At 40.9% G+C, this 22,536-nt stretch overlaps 1 protein-coding gene across 1 annotated transcript in view; it reads left to right on the forward strand.

Moving 5' to 3' along the window:
- Positions 1–22,536, forward strand: part of sema6dl (sema domain, transmembrane domain (TM), and cytoplasmic domain, (semaphorin) 6D, like) — a 243,555-nt gene that overhangs the window by 131,388 nt on the left and 89,631 nt on the right. The window contains exon 4 of the mRNA XM_048615883.1: positions 1,312–1,348. The gene's annotated coding sequence lies outside the window, so the exon portion shown is untranslated. The remainder of the gene's footprint in view (positions 1–1,311; positions 1,349–22,536) is intronic.

Below are 22,536 nucleotides of genomic sequence, written 5' to 3' on the forward strand. Positions count from 1 at the left end.
AGGATGTGACTAAAAGTTTAGTTGATTTTAAGGAGCATCTTAGGGAGGAGGGAATTTTTATGAAGGAATTCCAAAGGTTTAGCCCCAAGCAGCTAAAGGCATAGCCACCAAGCGTGGAGAGACGGAAATCAGGAATGTGAGAGACCATCAAAACTTTGTCCTTTCTCTCCCAAGATGATTTATTTTTACTTTAATTCCAAACATCAGAAACAATGAGAGACAGTGATTGGAAATTTGAAGGCTCATTTACATTGGTCTGGGAGGTGAGAAATCTGGCAAAATGGCAACCTTTTGATGGATAGGTGAGGCCGACAGATGACCTTCCTGCTTAAGGAGCGCAGTTGAGCCCACTGAAGGACTTTGCCCACATGTCAGCAGACAGGGTAGGTGAGGATGCACCATTGTATAGGGAGACCACCAGGAAAACCTTTCAGCAGAATCTGGTGGGAAAGGGACAGGGTTTTCCACTTTGGAGACTCCATGGCACTTTGACTGTCCCCAGCACTTGGAGTGGTTATCTAAATTTTTGGTCGGTGGGGTGCAGAGATACTGATACACTGTCATCCTCCATGTGCAGTCTAAGCGCTGGCCACTGCTGGCAGGGGCGCTGTAGAGCTGCAGGACCTCTAGTTGTGTCAGCAGCTCTTGGAGGCGTGGACCAACTTCCTTAATGGATTGAAAGCCCCAAGGCAGCCATTTATTTGACTGCTGCCAGCAACATTTGGCCCTGAGTCCTCCGACTTCCAGGACAACAGACTGCTGCACTTTGAGTTACAATTATTTCACACTCATACAGTACTCTTTACTTTGATGTAGTGTTGGCGTAAATATAACCTGGTTTTAATTTAACAATGTACATTTTATTGTGTTAGCACCAAATGATTTTTTTTACAGGCTATGTTAATAAATCTTGAAATATTCAAAAACTAATCAAGTCAGTTGAAATGTAGGATTTGTAAACCATTAGGAATTACAATGAGCATTACAGTGGGAAATCAATGTTAAATTAGCCAACGTGACATCTTTATGCCTTAAAACATTATTCATTTGGTACCTCGGTACTGCTTTGTGCAATGTTACAGATTGCTTGAAAACACTCCATCCATCTAAAAGTTGTGCTTGAGTTTGCTTAACAGGACAGAAAAGTTTGAGTCTTATTATTATAAACAGTTAGAAAACATTCAATGCATCAATTTTCTGCTTTATTTCCCATATCTGCATCTACAATTATAAAAGAGAATTACATATTGGTGTTAATAATTTTGAAAGGCAATACTGTATTGTAAAACCACTTAATTTTGATTCCCCTAGCTTCTTCAAAGCTTTGACAACAAGAGCTACAGTGAAGGTAAGCACAGTTCTTAATGAAACAATCCAACAATCTCCTTTATAAAGTTTGTTACATTCCCAAACAAGGCACCCTCTAAGTTACAAAGACAAGTTCTGCTGTACTGCTTAAATGTGAACTGCCTATGTACTATTGAGAAATGAATTTCTTAGTTTGTCAGGGTTTTCCTCAAATGTACATGCTGACTAGACATTACTCAGTTCTTAAAAGAAACAGAAGTTTTAGCGCCAGATTTCCAACCTGATTAATCATTTTATTGAACTAAAAGCTTTATTGTCTATGTAGTCAGATCTGACCACAGTGTGCCTTTCTTTTTGAAACAGATCACTAATATCCGACTGGCCCTTAAGGCTTTAGCGGGTGCTTTAAAAGTCTGTTGAAGAATCTTTTGTTAATTATATTGTACAGTATGAAAGCACTCCATAGTGTACAGTGAACTGTCGTTATATGACGATATGGGATTTGCTACATGCTGTGGTATATTATTAGAAACAATCAATTGTCACAATTGTACAACCTCTTAATGTCATACAAACCCACTTGATAGCTGAGTGCAGTGTTAGGTCAGCTATACAGCACCCACTAATGTACTATAGTGAATGTACTGAAGTGTGGTTCTGAGGTTTAAGGGAACTGGGACAAAAAATGATTAAGCTTAACAATGCCGTAACAGTGTTACAGAAATCCGAAAGTGAGCAGAAGCACATTATAATCCACAAAACGTTTTTAGTTACTTGGTTCTATCACTGCATGTGTATGTGTATGACCAGCTTCTGTTACTTTCCTTGAAATCACATGAAAAGTAGCCTTTTAAGTTGACAAGTAAGTTCTTGCTGAATGGAAATGCCAGCAATGTTGTAGTGTAACACAGAATTGACAAAATAATTCAGAGGCCTGGACAAATACTCCAGGAGTTCAAACCTGCCTTGGCAGCCGCGGGTGTTTAAATTCAATTAAATAAATATAGTATTATGATATCCTAATATTCCTTCTCTCGAAGTGCATTAACTGCAGAATCGACTGCCACAGAGTACGGTGGATGCTGGGACACTGAATAAATTTACAGAGGAGGTAGATTTTTAAATAGTAATGGATTGAAGGGTTATGGAGGGGACAGGAAAGTGGAGTTGAGGCCAAGATGAGATCAGCCATGATTGTATTAAATAGCTGAGCAGGCTCAAGGGGCTGAATAGCCTACTCCTGCTCCATCTTAACAATAATGGTCAAGGACTAGCACATTGATATAAAAACCCATCCCATGCAGGACACTAACGTCATTCAGAGAAGGAAATCTGCCTTCCTGGCTGATTGTGACTGCAGACCAGCAGCAACATGGTTGATCCTTTACTGCCCTCTGAAATCTCCTCACAAGTCACTAAGTTGTCAATGGCTCTCCAGTTACTGAGGACCTTTGCCGATGAGCAATAAATGTTCACATCCCAAGAAAAAAAAGAACAAACCTAATCAAAACAAACCAAGGGGTCCTTTCCATCGAAAGCTCCAACTTCAATAGAAATGCCTAAGACTTAAGTCACTGCAACAAGGTACCCTATAGATCATTGGCAGGATGGCATTTATAATACTGTGTGTACTAGGCTTCCTGACTTCAAAAAGATATCTATTCATTAGACCAGTGTCAAAGAAGAGACCACAGATCGTTCTTGCACTCTGGAGTTAAAGCTCTGAAGTCAGAATCACATTGTAGAACCTGTTTTCATTGAAAAGAAATTGAAGATGGCCATGATCCAGGTGTTTACAATTCTTGAGCTAATGTCAAAGCAAGATGACTGTGGAACTTGGGTTGTGAGTCCCACTTGACAGAGCACTATTACAAAATTAGGAAATTGTGTACAAGCTAGAGATCTGCAGATATATCAATGGGAAGCCCTGGACATCGGCAGCAAGCTGGGATGCTACTATAGAAAGAGAAACAGAGTTAGTGTTTCAGATTGGTGGTCTTTCATCAGACTTGGTTAAATAATTGAGGGAGAAACATTTGTAAGGATGTGGGTAAAGAATGGAGGAACGGGTTTAACTGGATTCCCCTTCAAAAGATCCAGCACAGACAGGCATAAAGGCGTCTTACTGGGCTGTAGTATTCTATGATTTTATAAGAAATATGCAGGGAGAAAGTGAGGGAAAGAGACTCAAGTGAACATGCAGCTTAAAATATTTGAGGGAGAAAACTAATACGTCACAGAAGGGATGAAAACTGAGACTATCTGCATTTACAATCAAATATAAAAGCAAGGAACAAGTAGAATAGACTTAATAATTCCATTTCCTAAATAGAGAATTAATTCCAACATATGGACTTTAATTAATTTATTATACTTAACCTTGAACATCAATGATCTGTGTATCAGAATATGATTATTGAAGTGCAAATTCTGATTTTCTATTTAATATGACTCTATTGAATTATTAATCCATTTATTTCCAAAAAATTATCTCGAGCAATGAATAAATGAATTCATATTTTATATAATAATCTGTTTTTCCGATATCAGAAGCAGCTGTGATAGATCTGATTTCTGTTTCGAGATAAATGTGTGATGATTCACTATCTCACAGTTTGGTATACGAAGCTGCATGGTGACTCTTATTCTTGACCAGCTTGCCCTCCTCATGTCCCTTGGTAATCTCTGCTGTAAAGCCAGTCAACGATCTCTGTCATTATTGAGTCTTTGACTACATTTAAACTCATCATTTTCTGACCCAAAGGCAAGGGTGAGCCAAGTTGACACATGACATTCTTCTGATCTTGAGGGAAAGCTCAGATATTAATTGGGCAGTGGAATTTACATTATTGAACTATGAAGCTGTTATGCAGCAGTCAACATTCTTATAGCTGCAGCCATTGTGCCCCATATCGTATTTGAATCACTTATGTCAATGCACATTTGTGTAATCATCAATCCTTTACATAATTGTGTTCACACTCAACTACTTTTCAAAGAAGTCCATTCAATGCATACTACAGGATGAGGAAAATATTCTAGTCTTATTGAGACTTGTCAATTGCATCTAAATTTAGCTTTGCCAGTTGCCTTTCAGCAAGTCAGATTTGGATGGTGCCCTGTATTTGTGTTTGACAAACAGCTCCAGCCTTTAATGGCACTTTGAACCCTGGATTCAACTGGTTTCTTTCTGCTGAATCCTCTCCTAGTCATCCTGGTGACCCGATACTCAGCCAAACACTGAAACACCATTTAGTTACAAAGGGTTAAAGCAGCACGGCATGAGCCAGAGGGTGCTGTATTCCCTGTAGTTGATTTGCTTTCCCACACTAAATACCTGGCTCGTATAAAAGAAAACCACTCAGGTACAGTACCAGAATAGTTCTGGTGCCCACGGAATGCATTCCCCAGCAAGGAGTGAGCTTTGTGTGGGGAGGGTGGAAGAAACAGAAATACAGAAATAAAGGTGAAATTCTACTTTGAAGTTTTTACACAGGGCCTTCAACTGTTTTACTGTTCGTGAGTGAAAAGATGATGCATTGCAAGGAAACACTATATTGACGTGGGAAAGGGATCTTACATGATAGAGGATGAAAGTGCATTAAAAATTCAAGAATCCCAAGAGATTTTCGCTTTTAAACTGCTCAATTTACCTTTTCACTCTGTGAGGGTGAAGAGAACAAGATCTGAGTGTGAGTAATGCATCTTTTGTACATATATACATATACCCTACTGTAAAACAAGAAGTGTGGTCATGATTGAAGCAACTTGTTTAACAGTGTTATGTATGACACAAACACCAGAAAATGCTGAATATTGGTTATTAGCTCAAATGCTACACTGTCAACTCATATTTAATATTCTGCATTTATTCCCTGGAGCAGTACTGCATTACTCACTTGTTTGCAATCAAAAAAAAGCTAGACTATACAGCCAGGTATGTGTTTTTGCTTGCATTGTAACCTACAAAGCAGATTATCTCATCTGTGGTAATTATAGTTGTCACCATCAATCTTATTAGTCAGAATAACTAGCTGCATCAAGTCAAGCTTGGCAAAGCATCTGTGCTAAAACCAAGCCATAATTCCAAGTTGATCATACTGGCTTCATATTTCCATACACACTCCGGCAAGGTTGAATTCTATACTTGACTACACATTTAATTTTTAAAGCCAGGTTATTACATTAGAACACTAATTATTGGCAAAAGTCCCATTTACACAGGAGAATTTACACCAATTTATACCCGTTTCATTTAATGCCATTTATAGGAGCAAATGTGACTCTAATTGCTGCCACTTTGATAATGGCAAGTTGGCAATTTCTTAATTGCCTCCAAACACCAGAAATCCACCGAAAATGATCTCTTCAAATGTTAACTATATGCATAGATGTCTCTGCTGCAGGTCTATGCTGTCTGATAATTGTGACACTCTGATGTTTATCGTTTTTGTACGTCTAAGCAGTTTATAGTTATGTCTTAATAAAGGTTTTCAGAAGTCTGAGTTGTAGTTCCTGGTTTTCACTCTGATTTAGTCTAATTTGGGATTGCAGTTTGTAAGCACTGATTGACATGAAAATAAAATAAAATCATTCTGCTTTGAACAGTCACAGGCAATATTCCCTTTAATTTCTGTGCACTGAGCATGACTGGTTTGTTGTACAGTGCGGTTCCTTTACAACTGATGCTCAATTGTACATGTAGGTATCCACACGGTGTGTTTACAATCATTGCACAGCTACATATCTGTGCACCTGAGAAAAAACATTGATCATGGCTATGAAGATGTTCCAAAGTAGCTTCATCTTAACATAATGGCAACTACAATTTTGCCAGTCTGGTAGATAATAATGCAGGGTCAACGTGTGTCATCCCTTCAAGATAACTTTGAATGTATCTTGTGATCGCTGCATGAATTAGCGATCCTTCCTGGTCAGGCTACAGAGTGGTATTAACACTGGGGCAATTTGAGTTCTACTTGTTGATAAATCATCGTAAGAGTGGATAATTGATGAATCAAGAGAGTAACATGCACGGGTTTAACTTGTAGCATTGCGCCTTAGGAGAAAACAGCTCATGAAAAGGGAGGACTTTGTCAGTCAAGCTGGGAAGCATGAGGCACACAATCAAAATGATAAAATGTCTCAACATTGCTGTAAAATATGTTGAGATTTTCTCCTAATTACTCATTTCATAAATCAGGGTGCTCAGCTGGAAATTAATTTTGGTGTTCAAGAAAAATATTTTGTATTGTCAGCAAAATTTCTGCACGTATAATGGAAAAACAGCATTTTTCCAATTGTGTGAGGCAAGTCTGATAACTGTTAAAGTGTCTTATTCACAGAACGAAGTGTGTACTGTCGTACACATTCCAAACAGGACACATGTAGGAATTCCAGTTGTGCTGGGACTGGAAAATGGGCTGTTTGCAAATCCAACAGGTAACTCACAAATGATGCATGGAATAACATCTGACTGACTTTTAGCACAAAGATGTCGGTTTATGAGGCCAGTGTGCTCACCACCTTGTGTGGCTGTTAAATATGGTACAACGACCACGAAAGGAAGCTCAACAACGTTGCTGTTTGTTGCACATTCCGAACATTTCGCGGAAGGACAATGTCATGAATGCGGCCATCTTTCCATCGGCAGATCTACCGAGGCACTGAGAAAGCAGAGATGATTTCACTGGCTCGGGCATGTTTCCAGGATGAAGATTGGTGGCATGCCCAAGGATTTTCTTTATGGCGACATAACAGAAGACCATTAGGATGTCCATAGCTCCTGTGGCACGAAAGCCCTGAATATTGATTTCAGCACCTGGAAGACATGAGCCAATGACAATGGAAAACACGGCACTACCTTCATTTTCATTGGCAGCTTCTCAAGACCAAGAATGACTCACTTACCCTCCACTTTACGGGTCCTGAAGTAACTCAATAATCCGATGCTGATCGGCACATACCCCGCCGCAGGGTGGACAGCTGGCGTTTGATGAGTGAGAGGTTGGACTGCTCAAATATTCGCAAACTCCTTTCGCTGTTTACACTTGGCCTCCATCTGGGCCTGTCGGAGATGCTTAAAATGGATGGTACCTTCACTGATGCTGCTTTTCCAGTTCAGGCAGTCTCGGCCCAAAGGTTCCCATGAGACAGTGGGGGTATTGCATTTTTTCAAAGAGGTGTCGGGGACATCCTTGAGGCGGTTCTTCTGCCCCCTTGGTAACTGCTTGCTGGTTCAGAGCTCAGAGTAGAGAGCTCATTTTGAGGGAGTTGTGTCAGGCTTGCAGAGGGTGTAACCCATCCAGTGCAGCTGATCAACTGTAACCATTGACTCGATACTGAGGATGTTGGTTTGAGAGATGGCGCTCATATTGGAGCACCTATCCTGCTGGAGAATTTGCAAGAGTTTGCTGGTGCATTGCTGGTGATAATTCTTGTGGATTTGAGATGTCCACCATACATTGACCGTGCCTCTAAAGCATACAAGAATGCAAGTAACACAGCTGCCCTATGAACCATGAGCTTGATACTGTATTTGAGATCTTTGTCGTCAAACTTTGTGTATCTCAGATAGGCAGAGACTGCACAGACACACTGGAGATGATAGTGAACTTCAATGTCTATGTTGGCCTTCACCAAGAGGAGACTGTAATTTTAATAATTGCAATCCTTTACACAGAGAATGGTTCATGTCTGGAATGAACTGCCAGAGAAAGTGCTAGATGCAGGTGCGGTTACATTGTTTAAAAGACATTTGGATAAGTTCATGAATAGGAAATGTTTGGAGGGATATGGGCCAAGCTCAGGCAGGTGGGACTAGTTTATCTTGGGAACATGGTCAATGTGGACTGGTGGGACCAAAAGTCTGTTTCCATGCTAAAAGGCAAAGCAGGCTTGAGGGGCCGATTGGCCTACTCCTGCTCCTATTTCTCGTGGTCTTATGCGGCCAGACTTGCTGAGTTTCTCCAACAATTTCTGTTTTTGTTGAAGAAGAAATGTTAGTCTATTGCTAACCAGACAATCCCTTAAACAGTGTTAAGCTGTGTTCAAGCATATGGCAGTTTCAGGTCAAGTGGCTGCAGTAACGGATAATACGAACCCTTCAATTTGAGCAAAGCCTTTAGCTTTACCTTCATCCCTCCACTCTCAGTGCACTGAGACAATAAATTCCAGGGTGGAAGTTGTCGCTCGCCATAAATTATGAAAGCCTTTTAAACCAGTGTGACAATGGTGACAGAGATATATGAAAATGAGTGTCTGTGACCTGTTACAACTTGAATAAATGCTTTGCTCTTGTAATGCCATGTATGTGAAGAAATGTAAGGTTAACCAAATGCTTTGCATGTGGCAGTGTAGAAGTGTAACAGTTTGAAACCACTGTGCCACATCCATACCTATCTCATTTGTTTGGGAAAGAATTCTGATTGGTGCCCTATTGGCTCTCGTAGGCTGGCTATCTTCTTCCTCATTCAGATCTGCATCCTGAATCATGCTAAAGACGTCATTTATCTTTACTTGGCCATTTCCCAGGCCATGTCTATAACTCTTTGGAATGTGCTCTGGAGCGTCAAACAGGGGAGCCTTCTATGTAGCAGAACTTCTACTACAACATAACAGACTCAAATCCCTGTTGTTCAAAATCCTCTCATCAAGGCAGAATTATCGTTGACAATTTTGGGACAAAGCCCAGATGTGACAGACTAGATGCAGACTAACCACATCAGTGTCCTCCAACATTGCATGTTAAGCACAAAATCACAACCTGACTATAATTGGGCAAGTGAAGTGAGTAAATTATTTGCAATCAGCTTTTGGCTGCATCCACCTCAGATGTTTGAGAGGAGGTTGTTGGGAGAGGGGTTCACAAGCTACCCCTCCCTCTCCAGGTTTTACTGGCTTTACCACTTCCTGCCACTTATTAACCTGAGTACAATTTATGTTTAACAGCTTAATAAATTAATCTCATCTACACATGTAGACTTATTGGAAAATGGAATTTCCTTTACAAATTAAAACGTGCAATTATTGAAGCTCAGATGCTGTGTCAGTTCTTAACTGGTTTAGCCTTAATAAGTACAGTGATTAGCACTGCTGCCTCACAGCACCAGGGACCCGTGTTCGATTCCACCCTCGGGCGACTGTCTACACGGAGTTTGCACATTCTCCCTGTGTCTGTGTGGGTTTCCTCCGGGTGCTCCGGTTTCCTCCCACAGTCCAAAGATATGCAGGCTAGATGGATTGGCCATGCTAAATTGCCCATAGTGTTTAGGGTGGGAAATGCAGAGATTGGGTAGAGGGGTGGGTCTGGATGGGATGCTCTTTGGAGGGTCGGTGTGGATTTGATGGGCCGAATGGCCTGCTTCCAAACTGTAGGGATTCTATGATCTATGAAATATTACATGCATCATAAGTATACAGTCAAGGGTGCTTTCACTAAGAGCCTCTGTACTCCACTTCTTGTCTGTTGTCCAGCTACAATCTCAGTGACTGTGCCGTTGCTGGCTACCCCATGTAAACCCTGAGATTCCCTCCTTACATCCAGCCCCCTCTCTGTCCCCTTTTAAGACACTCCTTTTAAACTTACTGCTTACTTCAAGCTTTTGTACATCTGTTCTAATTTTTTTTTCTGATTTTGTGTCAGATTTTCTTTAAAAGCATCTTGTGAAATGTCTTGAGATATTTTATCGTTAACTCTGCAGTATAAATGCAAGTTGTTATTTTCCTGCGCCATCGCCAGCATATATCGTTCGAGCACTGAAGCTGACAGTGTGTTACAAAAGCAATTCTCTCTCTGGAGAAATATCTTATCCCGATGTATTGCACATTTGTCATTGATATTAAAAGTTTTTTTTTTAAAATCGATATACGTTTTACTCAGATTATTTCAATTGAGGATTTTGTTCCTCGAGAGCCTGTGTGTGTCTATATATACATCTATAATGGTACCAGCCATCTTGAATGTTTCTGACAGACCCAGATAGAGACTATACCCAAACAGAAAATGAGTGTTTTTGTTATTCACTGGGCATTGGTGTCCGTCCCTAGTTGCCCTTGAGAAGGTGAGGTGAGCTACCTTCTTAATCTTCGACAGTCCATGTGTTGTAGGCAGTAATTTGTCCCAACAATACAGAAGGAACGGCGATTTGTTTCCAAGTCAGGATGGTGAGTGGCTTGGAAGGAATTTGCAGGGAATGGTGTTCTCACGTATCTGCTGCCCTCGTCCTTCTAGATTGAAGTGATCATGGGTTTGGAAGGTGCTGTCGTGAAGTGTGCAGGAACCCAAGTATCTGACCTACCTGGATTGGAAGGGAAAGAGTTGTCAGCACATCAGTGATGCAGCAGAGTCAGGCAATGCACACCGTCACATCCATTTCTTCCTCTCCAGCACGGCAGAAATGAGAAACACCACAGAAAATGTGTCTCATGGCAGCATCCCATTGGTGAGCACACAGCGGGAGCCATGAGTAGAGCTGACTGGGAAGTGGAGATTATTGGGAGGAAGAAAACGAAGTGCGTCAAGTTGAAATTGAGAAAAGGAAGTGAGACAGAGAGGGAAGTGAGAGGATGAACTGACGTAGAATGGGATGAATGTTATAAACTGCAAAGTGGGGAGATGTGTGGCATCTGGAAGCGAAGGCCAAAAGGAATAGGTGCCAATGTTGGAAAGAAAGATCCCACTTGGAATTGGATTGGGTGGAGTAGAAATATTGCAATACTTATGGGCTGGTGGAAGAGAATCCACATTGACTGTTTAGAGGCAGTGTTAGATTTTTGAGAGGCTGCATTTCTAAACCACAGATCTTAGTTGTGGTCCAAAAATGGCACTGCAGCTTTGTTCCTGGACATCACTCTGTGGATTTAATAGGAATTCTTGGTCTTGCATTTAGGCAGGAGTTCCAGGCTGCATCTCGGAGTCTGATCCCTAGCTTGGAGCTACAGCTGGACTGGAGTAAGGAGCGCTTTATTTTTTTCTATTGTCTTTTCAAAGGTTTTAGTAAAATCTTTTGTAAATTACCAGGTGTTCAGAGTTGATCGAAATGCACCATAGTTCATGAAAAAATAATATATTTTTAAGAAAGAGGTGCATGATGGAGGGCAAGAGGGGCAGTAACTGGAAAATGTGTATCGTCTTTTAAATTTGTTCCCCAGCTCTCTGGCTGATGTTTCTGGATAAAATTAAAGTATTGTGCTGAAAATTTAAATCAAAGCCATAGCTCCGGAGAGTGAAAACATGTTATGTCCAGAATATATTTTCAAAGTGTGAAGCTGTGGTTCAAACCGGCACAGGTTAAGTAAGATACACTATCCACACAAACAAACAAATCTGACCATTCATCATTCATGATACTGTTGCCTGCACAGTACTGGTGCCAGACCAAGTGAAAATCTAGACCTAATTTTGACCCTTAACACATTAGTCTCTCAAAGTGGCAATGTACCATGAAATTGTGTTACGCAGGACAGCTTAGAGTCCTGGCTATGATGCCTTTGTTAAAGTCTCACCCCTCAAAATTATTCAAATTCTTAAGTTGAAAGCACACGACGGTTGTACTTTTCAAAGGTTTTTGATCTGCTGGGGAACAGTGAAAAATGGTTTTCTTTAAATTGAACGTGCCAAACATAAATTATCCAACTAGTCATTTGGAATAGAATAATGTAAAGGGCTGTTTATATTTCTCGCTTGACTGCAACCTGCATTATTGCATATGGAAACCCCATTTTCCACTATTTCACGAATAGGTCAAAAATAAAGAACTACTACTTAACATTGAGGGTTTTTTTTAATTTGAGTTGAAATTGTTGTGAAGAGAGAGATTTTAATAAAGGCTTTCAGCCACAATATGGCTTTGATTTTAAATAGAGGCCATCTTGTAGGTCAGCAAAATATGGCAGGACCCTTCTAAGTAACAGATCACTGCGGCTACATCCAGCCTTACTGTTGGAAAGCAGGCACCTAAACTATTGCCAGGATATTTTTAGCAACTTAGAAGATTTATTACTGCAATCAGATTTTTTTTCTATGGGATTAAAAAGAAGGAAAAAGCTTTTTCCTTCATCAATTTGGAGCTGATGTCAGGGAGAGAGGTGAAATGGTCAAAATAAAATTTATACCACTGGTCGCACTGTCAGACTGTCCCAGCTTGCAATGTTTAAATCACAAATTGAGGAACGAAAGGTGGGGAGAAGCAACAGCTACAGGTTATGTTTGATAAGTTTACCTACACCTTCCTGTCTAATCACTCACTGTTTGATTCTCACCCTGTAACTGCTTAAAGCTCCCAGAGAGGAAAAACAATACAATCAAAGCAGTGACACTTGGAAATGGGCATAACAGTTTTTATTTATTCATTCACGGGGATGAAGGCCTTGTTTCCTATCACTAATTGCCCTGAGGGCGGTTAACCACATTGCTGTCGGTCTGGAGTCACATGTCCAACAGGACCAGAACAGGTAAAGATGGCACTTCCTTCCCTAAAGGATATAGTGAACCAGATGGAGTTTTCCAACAATTGACAATGGTTTCATTAGATTCCTAATTCCAGATTTTCACTGAATTCAAATCCCACCATCTGCTGAATGCCCCCTGGGTCCCCAGAACATTGTCTGGGTCTCTGGATTAATATTCCAGTGATAGGACCTCTAGGCCATCGCCTTCCCTTCGTTGGATCTCTGTATTAAAGTATGCAAGACCAGTCAGTCCCGTTTGCCCATTCTCTAGTTTTAACGGTTTTTTTTTTCTTTCTGGGTCACTATTTTCCCCCCGAACCTATGGGTTTCCCTTCCTGTTAGGGTGGCAGAAACAGTGGATACCATTGCAAATTCGTTCCACTCCAAGACTGCACCCTAAATATTGGCACCACAGCCCAGACGGTGTCAGGCTCTTTACCTTCTTTCAGTCTGAGATGAGGCAGGGGAAAGCGGTGGATCTGCAAAGTACACGTAAACATTTTATGTAGGCCACAAATCCCAAATAAGAAGCACTTGCACCGTACTTACTGTGCGTTGGTGAGCAGAACAGACAAAAGGTGCCATCTTAGATTTGGAGGGGGTGGGGTGGAATGGGAGGGGAGGGGAGAGAGCTTTGTGGCCACATGTGGCCACATTAGACCAGGAAGCAGGATGGCAGTGCCTTCTGTTACCGGGGAAACTGAGACCTGCATGTGTACATGGAGTAATAATATTTTTACAATGTTGATTAAAATACCAATTTTTATATTTATTTCATCGATTGTGTGCTGATCCGTGAACTTTCATAATTCTATGCTGATTGTTACTTTGCTGCTCTGTTACTTTGTTTTTGTTGGCATCTCCGATCACGTTAATTCTCAAATGTTAAAAGGGGGGTCACATCACAAAATATTTTGGGAAGCACCGGTCTCAATAAATGTTCAACACTCGATTCTGATCTCACTGGAAAGCTCAGAGGAGGAAAGACCTCTGCGAGACCCATGGGGTTCACACTGCTTTATATCATAACAATCTCAACATTTACTATTTCATTAGTAGCATTTTACAACTTGGCAGTATTGCGGCTGTTTTTTAAAGTGGGAAGGCTTTTCAAAGAGCAATTAAAATATGATTCATCGCATTTATGTTGATTTGGAACTGCTTACAACCAACTGATACAAATATAGTTTAATTGCAAAAGAGACGGATGTGTTGTTTAGATCTTAGCTAGTCCAACAAACAGTAATAGGTGCCAAGTCCATCTCAGTAATAGACAGAAATAATTAACATTGATTGACTGTTAACAGCTTACATTTGCCTATGTTTATAGTCTGCAGTATTTACAATCATTGCATTGCTTTGGAAAGACATTAATTATGATGCATGAGTCAATAGGAATTCTCTCATTCAGCTGGGATTTCTACACCATTCTGTGGGTAGGTATCTACAGAGATTGTGCTATTACTGTTGGGGAGAAAAAAGGTGACCTGTATTGATGGACTGTTCACTGTGTGGTTTTGAAGTCGCTCATAGATACCTCTTCAGGCTGAATGGTGTCAGTTACTCTGAAAGTAGATCCCATTGAGAAAAGCTTGCAGTGAAAAAGTCTGATCGCAGGAAATGTCCAATTATAGTGACGCCAGAGATCATGGCCTCCATTTCAACGATAGTTACAATTTTCTGTTCTTTGCTTTCAGCTTAGTTGTGATTTGCAGACTTTGAAACCAATCCCAGTGTTAGCTCCATTGATCACACTCTCACCTTTCAGTCGTGAGGTTCTGGGTAAGAAGCATTGGCACCGAACTTACTGTGAGTTGGTGAGCACAACAGACAAACCAGCTTAAAAGGTGCCATCTTAGATTTGGAGGGGGCGGGGGAATGGTAGGGGAGGGGACTATATAACAGTGCCTGACAATCCAGTGTGTTACTGTAAGATGTTGCATGAAAAATTAAACTAAAGCCTTGCCTGGTCATTCAGTTGGCAGTGTTTCAGAAACAGAATTTTCACCCTGTTCAAGACAATGTTTCTCCCTCCAAAGGGAACAAGTTTACTGACTATTCATCTTGTATGTTGTTTGTGGGATCCCGCTAGACGCTACATTTTGTGCAGTTTTGGTCTCTTTATCTGAGCAGTGTTGTTCTGACTGCAGAGGGAGTTGAACAAAAGTTTGTCACACAGATTCCTGAGATAGCAGAACTGAAGCATGAAGAGACACTTGATCAGTCATTCCCTGCAGTTTAGAAGATTATGGAGGGAGTCTTATAGAACCCTCTAAAATTCTAACAGAACTAAACTGGGTAAATGTAGGAAGGATATTCCGAGTGACCGGGGAGTCCTGAACCAGCAGTCACAGTCTATGGATCTATTTAAGACCGAGATGAGAAGAAATTTCTTCACCCAAAGAGCAGTGAGCATGTGAAATTCATTACCACAGAAAGTGGCTGAGGCCAAAATATTAAGTGTTTTCAAGATATAATTCTTGGGAGTAAAGAGATCGAAGGATATGGGGAGAAAGTGGAAGTGGGGAAAAGAGTTGGATGATCAGCCATGTTGAATGGCAGAGCAGGATGAGAGGGCCGAATGGCCTACTCATGGTCCTAAGTTCTATGCTGCTACGTTCAACCACATTACAATTACGTTACTGCTTCAAAGTAATATACTGGACGTAAAACATTTGGGATGTTCATAGGATAGACTGAGATTCAATACAAACATAGTTTCGTTCAAGCAAACGCAACACAGAGTTGCTGCCAACTCAACTGTCTCTTGTTGCTTCACCAAATTCTTATCGAAACATGCTTTGCAGAATCTCCATATTTTCACAATTTGAGGAAACAAATTTAATTAATTAAGAGGTTATTGATTGAAATAAAGCAGAAAATGCACAAGGCAGTCAGCATCTGAAAGGAAACATTATAGTGTAACAGTCAAACTAAACAAAGAACTGCAGATGCTGGAAATCAGAAAGAAAAACAGAAATTGTTGGAGAAACTCAGCAGGTCTGGCAGCATCTATGGAGAGAAAGGAGAGATAACAATTCAAGTCCAGAAACCCTTTAATGGCAACAGTTTTTATTTTAATCATCTACTGTGTTACGTCTTCTCCTCGAAAAGAAATAAAATGCCCTTATAGGTACTTTATTGTAATAGACTCAAAACATTAACTCTGCTTTCTCTCCACAGATGCCCCAGGCCTGCTGAGTTTCTCCAGCAATTTCTGATCATGTAATCCTTATTTTTCATCTCTGAATAAGAGGGCCTCCAATATTTTCCTTGTGTTTCATCTTTTTCCCCATGTAAACCTTTGGCGATTCAAACTTAAACTCATTCCTAAGGATGAGGTCTTCTGTGCAATATGACAGTGGATGACCTGGCTTTAGCTGGGTTCAAGGCATAACATCTCCTCCCAGATTTTTCTAGTCTGTGTTCCTGAATTACCGCATCTGCCACCCTTTGTCATTCTGGTACAAGTTTTGGGCTGCCTATAAGCAAAAGAGTTTTCTTCAATTGCGATCTGTCTTGACCCTGAGAGCTCCGGTCAACGAACATGATTTCCTTCAATTTTCAGGCTATCATTTTGCAAGTTGTACACACGCCACAGATGAATGAACAAAACATTTAGCATTTATTTCCCTTAAGTGACAGTTTAAGTGCTAGAAAAGTGTGAAAAGCATATTTTTACAGTTTGTTTCATTCTTTCAGTTGAAGCTAAATTGTATGCAGACTGTTCTGATCTGCAGTAATTAAATGAAATAAGAGCTTTCCATTGCTTTCCCAGGAGAAATTCTTTTCCAGGTGGTATAGTGGCACAGTGGTTGACACTGCTGCCTCACAACCCCAGGAACCTGGGTTCAATTCCACCCTTGGGCGACTGTCTGTGTGAGTTTGTACATTCCCCCTGTGTCTGTGTGAGTTTCCACTGGGTGCTCTGGTTTCCTCTGACAGTCCAAAAATGTGCAGGGTAGGTGGATTGGCCATGCTAAAAATTGCCCCAGAAAGTGCAGGATAGGTGGGTTAGCCGTGGTAAAACCCCACGTGGGGTTACAGGGATGGGGCAGGCCTGGTTGGGATTCTGTTCAGAGGGTCAGTGCAGACATGATGGGCCAAATGGCCTCTTTCTGCATTATAGGGATTCTATGATACTATTCTATGAGAATAGGTCCTAGTCAGCTAGGTAATAAAAAAGACTGTTGTCATTAAATCAGCAGGGATTGGACATACCCTGTGCTACTATTCAACCACTTTTGTATTGATTCCAATTGCTCAGAGACAGGGTAATCTAGTGTTTACACTGCAAAATTCACTCCACTTATCCTGGGAGCATATTTGTAAACCTGTCCCCTCAAAATATCGAAGTTTAAGAAGCTGTCAGCAGCATGAGGAGGAAAACCGACTTGGGGATATTGATCTCCCGAAATCCAAACCAAAACAGTGACAAAATCAAACTGTTCAACCAACATGAAATTGAGTCTGTAATTTCAGCAAAGAAGTGTGGTATAAGGGAAGTGAAATTTTCAATCATAACTTATTTGAAATCTAATCCTGTGCTTCCTTTTTTGCTGGGGTATTTTGGCAACAAAAAAGAATGCTTACGAGTCATCGGCTGAAACTCCCTGCAAAGTTTCAAATGTGAAATCTACTGCAGATGTACAGGAAGAGTTGCTTGTTCGAAGCAATTTTGAGCAACAAAGGTTCTGGTGATGCTTTTCCTTTTAAACTTAGCAGATGTGCAACTTATAGGTTAAGTGTACAAAACAGGTCACGTTAAATGAAAACAAATGTACATTTTTCTTACCCAGAGGAGCCTATGTATTACTTTACATCAGTGAAACACTACTGTAGATTAATTGATTCAGTTCCTCCAGTAGATTAATAGTTTGTACCAGTCATTATGCTGGGGAGCCCCAGCCTTGGAAACACCTTCCTTTGTCTTTCCACTGTTTTTTCCCCTTTCACACTACTCATTAGTGTTGTCTCCAGTTGTGTCAAAGAGCAAAACAACTGAGCCTCTTACAGCTGTCCAGATGAGTGCTTGCATGTGAAGAACTAATTTTGGGTCACGCTTATGTATGTGTTTGACCTGGAAATGCAATTATACAAAATCATATTGGGGTACAAACCACAATCCATGTCAGCTTCTGTGCAAACTGACACAGTCAAACAGATGGCTGCACTAACATCAACTCCCGACATTTGAACTTCACTGTTAAGATAATACTTTAAAACTGTCACATGTCTTAAAAGTAAGAATGTCTTGCTAGAACTGTAAAGGACAGTGGTAAGATAGAGGTGTACAGCACGGAAACAGACCCCTCGGTCCAACTCATCCATGCCGACCAGATATCCTAAATAATGTAGCCCCATTTGCCTGCATTTGGCCCATATCCCTCCAAACACTTACTAGTCATATACCCATCCAGGTGCCTATTAAATGTTGTAATTGTACCAGCGTCCACCCTTCCTCTGGCAGCTCATTCCATACACACACCACCCTCTGCGTGAAAAAGTTGCTCCTCAGGTCCCTTTAAAATCTTTCCCCTCTCACCTTAAAACTATGCCCTGTAGTTTTGGACTCCACTACCCTGGGGAAAAGATCTTGCCTATTCACAGTATGAATGCCTTTAATGATCTTATAAACCTGTATAAGGTCACCCCTCAGCCTCTGACACTCCAGGAAAAATAGCCCTAAGCCTATTCAGCCTCTCCCTATTTTTCAAACCCTCCAACCCCGAAGTTTTGGTTTCTGTACTTAATGTTTTGGCAGTGGCGCAGGATGGCTCACTGAGCTGATTCCCAGGATGAAAGGTTGATTTGATATTCATTTGAGTTTAGAAGAATGAGAGGCGATCTTATTGAAACATGAAGCTATTGAGAGGGATTGACAGACAGGATAGTGAGAATACGTTGCCCCTCATGACAGAATGTAGAAACGAGACACTGTTGAAAACTAAAATGGAAATTGCTGTAAAATCTCCTGGTCAGCAGGCCTGGCAGCATCTGTGGAGAGAAATTTGCTGAGATTTTCCAGCAATTTCTGTTTCTGTTTTCAGATTTCCGGCATCTGCAGTTCTTTCAGTTTTGTGACACTGTTTAAAAGGGCTACCCATTTAAGACTGAGATGAGAAGGAATTTCTTCTCTCAGTCAGCACTAGTCTTTAGCATGCCCTTCCTCGGAGATCAGTGGAGGTTTGCTCATTGAATATAACTCAGACTGAGTTAGATCTTTGATCTTTTATCTTTTATCAAAGATAATGAGCTGCAAGCTGAAAAGTAGAGCTAAGGTTACAATCAAATCAGCCATGATATTAATAACTGGATTCACCACATAAAGACAGTGGCTGCAAGAACAGGTCAGAGGCTAGGAATACTGTGGCGAGTAACTCACCTCCTGACTCCCCAAAGCCTGACGACCATCTACAAGGCACAAGTCAGGAGTGTGATGGAATAGTCCCCGCTTGCCTGGATGATTGCAGCCCCAACAACACTCAAGAAGCTTGACATCATCCAGGACAAAGCAACCCATTTGATTGGCACTACATCCACATGCATCCACTCCCTCCACCACTGGCGCTCAGTAGCAGCAGTGTGTACTGTCTACAAGATGCACTGCAGAAATTCACCAAAGATCCTTTGACAGACAGCAACTTCCAAACCCACAATCACTTCCATCTAGAAGGGCAAGGGCATCAAACATATGGAAACACCACCACCTTCAATTTCTCTCCAAGCCGCTCACCATCCAGACTTGGAAATTTATCGCCGTTCCTTCGCTGTTGCTGGTCAAAATCCTGAAATTCCCTTCCTAAGGGTATTATGTATTAATCTACAGCATGTGGACTGCTGTGGTTCAAGAAGGCAGCTCACCACCATTTTCTCAAGGATGACTAGATAGACAATAATAAAAAAATGCTGGCCAGCCATTGATGTCCCTGTCCCACAAGTGAATAAACAAAATGATGAAGCAGGCATGAGGGGCCAAATGGCCTACTCCTGTCTATATGTTTGCGTGTGAACAAATTTTCAGAAGAGTACACAGTACAATAAATGCAGCCAAGAAAGCTGTTTTAAAGCTGCAACATCTGGGAACAGCTTCACGTATCGGAAGAAGGTCCGTTCGTGGAAAAAGATGTTATTTTTGAATGCAATTTTCAGCACATCTGATATCTCTCAGGAGGCTGTAGTCACCATATGAACACTTCTGACCACAATGATACCCACAGGGAAAACACAGCATGCTTAAAATGAAGATCTAATTCAAAGTTGACAGAACATCAGACATCAGAAAAAAGGAAGCTTGTTTTTGTCCAAATGATTAGCCTTCTTGAAGTACCCCAAATGCAAGTACTCCATATCAAGATGGAGTGTAATCTAGACAGGAAAGTGTGGCTTTCTGTTCACTGTTGCATTTAATGAGTTAGTAAATATTCTAAGTCTCTTTTGTTTTTCAGGGAAATGGTAAAGGTGGTATATTCTAATTGCTCATAACAATCACTAGAAGTTTGCAGAATTTTAGCAATGAAAATAGTGAGCATGTCTTTGTTTTGATTACTCTTTGCTGTTAAAAACTCACATCTCTTCAACCCTAAAATTGTTGGAGGCTAATATAACGCCCAATACTAATCTCCTAATTTAAACTGGAAATCAAACCGCTACACGCACCAGACAAGTAATATAATACCTTTCAGCACATGAACTGACTAAGGGCAGCCCTCTTTGTTAAACCCTGGGAGAATGTGCACTCAGGTCTTCTTGACCTGAACACAGTCTCTACAGGGATGGAAATGGAAACAGACCTCTTAATACAGAAAACATTGTATATATTTCTTTGCAGCAACTAGATTAAGGATATAAATTTCATACAAAAATACATAGATTTTAAAAAAGACTTCACATTTTCACAAAAATTTAATACATTCAGTCCAAAGGTCATGTACCTCCTTTAGCGTCCCATTAAACAGGCAACTGGTAACCATTATCTCTTTAGCCCATGGGACTTTATTACAAAATGCACTATTCAGTGCATGGAGAGGTTATTGTCCCACTGCATTATTCAGCCCTTAATACATTCCCAGATTAAGAAGAAGGATAACATTTTTATTAAAATCTATGCCTCATTTTAAAGTGTGCAAGCTTGCAATCATTATCAATTTAAAAAAAGATTGATTTTCCTGAAAATGTAACACCATTTCTGTAGGAAAAACAAATTCAAAGAGAGCTTTTTGGAAAATACTATAAAGTTATTGACAGTTATACAATTGAGAGCTTTACTGCATTTTGAGGACCACATTTCAAATCGTTCTGATTTAGAAAATTACTGTCCTTTTCCCACAAAGAATCATACTTTAGATCCTAATCACTTTAAATCACTGGCTTTATTTCACTTTAGTAAATCCTGTTATTTGCCTTTTCACTTTCCGCTGCACACATTTTATTTTGTGTAATTTTTAATTATCCTCCTTCGTGTGTTTACACGTTTCCAATTTCACCTCCTCCAACTTTGTTGTCTAGTTTTATTTTGCTTGTGCTGAATGGTGTATCGGACACAAAGTGTAGAAGGCCTCTTGAAAGACTATTTCCACACAAACTCCTCCTGTGTATGGGCCAGAGCCACGTCCTTCACAGCTGGCAGTACAGGGGAGCAAGTAAACTGGAAGAGCAGTAGTGATTGGAGATTCAGTGGTTAGAGGGATGGACTGTCATTTCTGTGGCCACAGACATGAATCCCCGATGGGTTGGGCCTTCCTGGTGCCAGAGTTGAAGATGTCAATGCCCAAACAGTTTGTAAGAGACCATGTGTTTTTGTGTGCGCGCCGCTGTGTGTTTTTGTGCGTGGGAGGGGGAAGAATGTTTCTGGGTTTCTGTGTGTGTCTGGGTTTGTGTAATGTGTGTTCAGTGTGTGTATGTGTGTGCATTTTTTTTTCTTTATTCATTCAAGGGATGAGGGTATCACAGGCCAGGCAGCATTTATTGCCCAGAGGGCAGTTCAGAGTCAACCACATTGCTGTGGGTCTGGAGTCACATGTAGGCCAGACCAGGTAAGGATGGCAGTTTCCTTCCCTGAAGGACATTAGTGAACCAGATGGTTTTTTTCCCAACAATTGACAATGGATTCGTGGTCATCATTAGATTCTTAATTCCAGATATTTATTGAATTCAAATTCCACCATCTGCTGTGGTGGGATTCGAATGCAGGTCCCCAAGACATGATATGGGTCTCTGGATTAACAGTCCAGCGATAATATTATCACCTCCCCAGTGTGCTCACTGTGTGTGTTTGTGTGTGTGTATGTATGTATGTTTGGGGGGGAAATGTTTCTGGGTTTCTGTGTGTGTGGTTGGGTTTGTGTAATGTGTGTTCTGTGTGCTCTGTGTGTGTGTGTTTTTGTGTGTTTTTGTGTGAGTGTGTGGATTTGTGTCCTGTGTGTTTGTGTGTGTTTCAGGGTGTGTGTGTGTGTGTGTGTGTGTGTGTGTGTCTGTCTGTCTGTCTGTCTGCTCTGTGTGTGTGTGTGTGTGTGTGTGTGTCTGTCTGTCTGCTGTGTGTGTGCGCGCGTGCATGCTGTGTGTTTGTGTATGTGTTGGGGGGTGAGGAATGTTTCCGGGTTTCTGTGTGTGTATCTGGGTTTGTGTAGTGTGTGTATGTGTGTGCTCTGTGTGTGTGTGTGTGTGTGTGTGTGTGTGTGCTCTGTGTGTCCGTCCTCTGTGTTTGTGTGTGTGTTTGTATGTATGTGGTTGTTTGTGTGTGTGTGTTTGTATGTCTGTGTGTCTGGTGTGTTTGTG

The sequence above is a fragment of the Rhincodon typus genome, chromosome 33 (assembly GCF_021869965.1).
Source record: "Rhincodon typus isolate 14 chromosome 33, sRhiTyp1.1, whole genome shotgun sequence".
NCBI classification, from domain to species: domain Eukaryota; kingdom Metazoa; phylum Chordata; class Chondrichthyes; order Orectolobiformes; family Rhincodontidae; genus Rhincodon; species Rhincodon typus.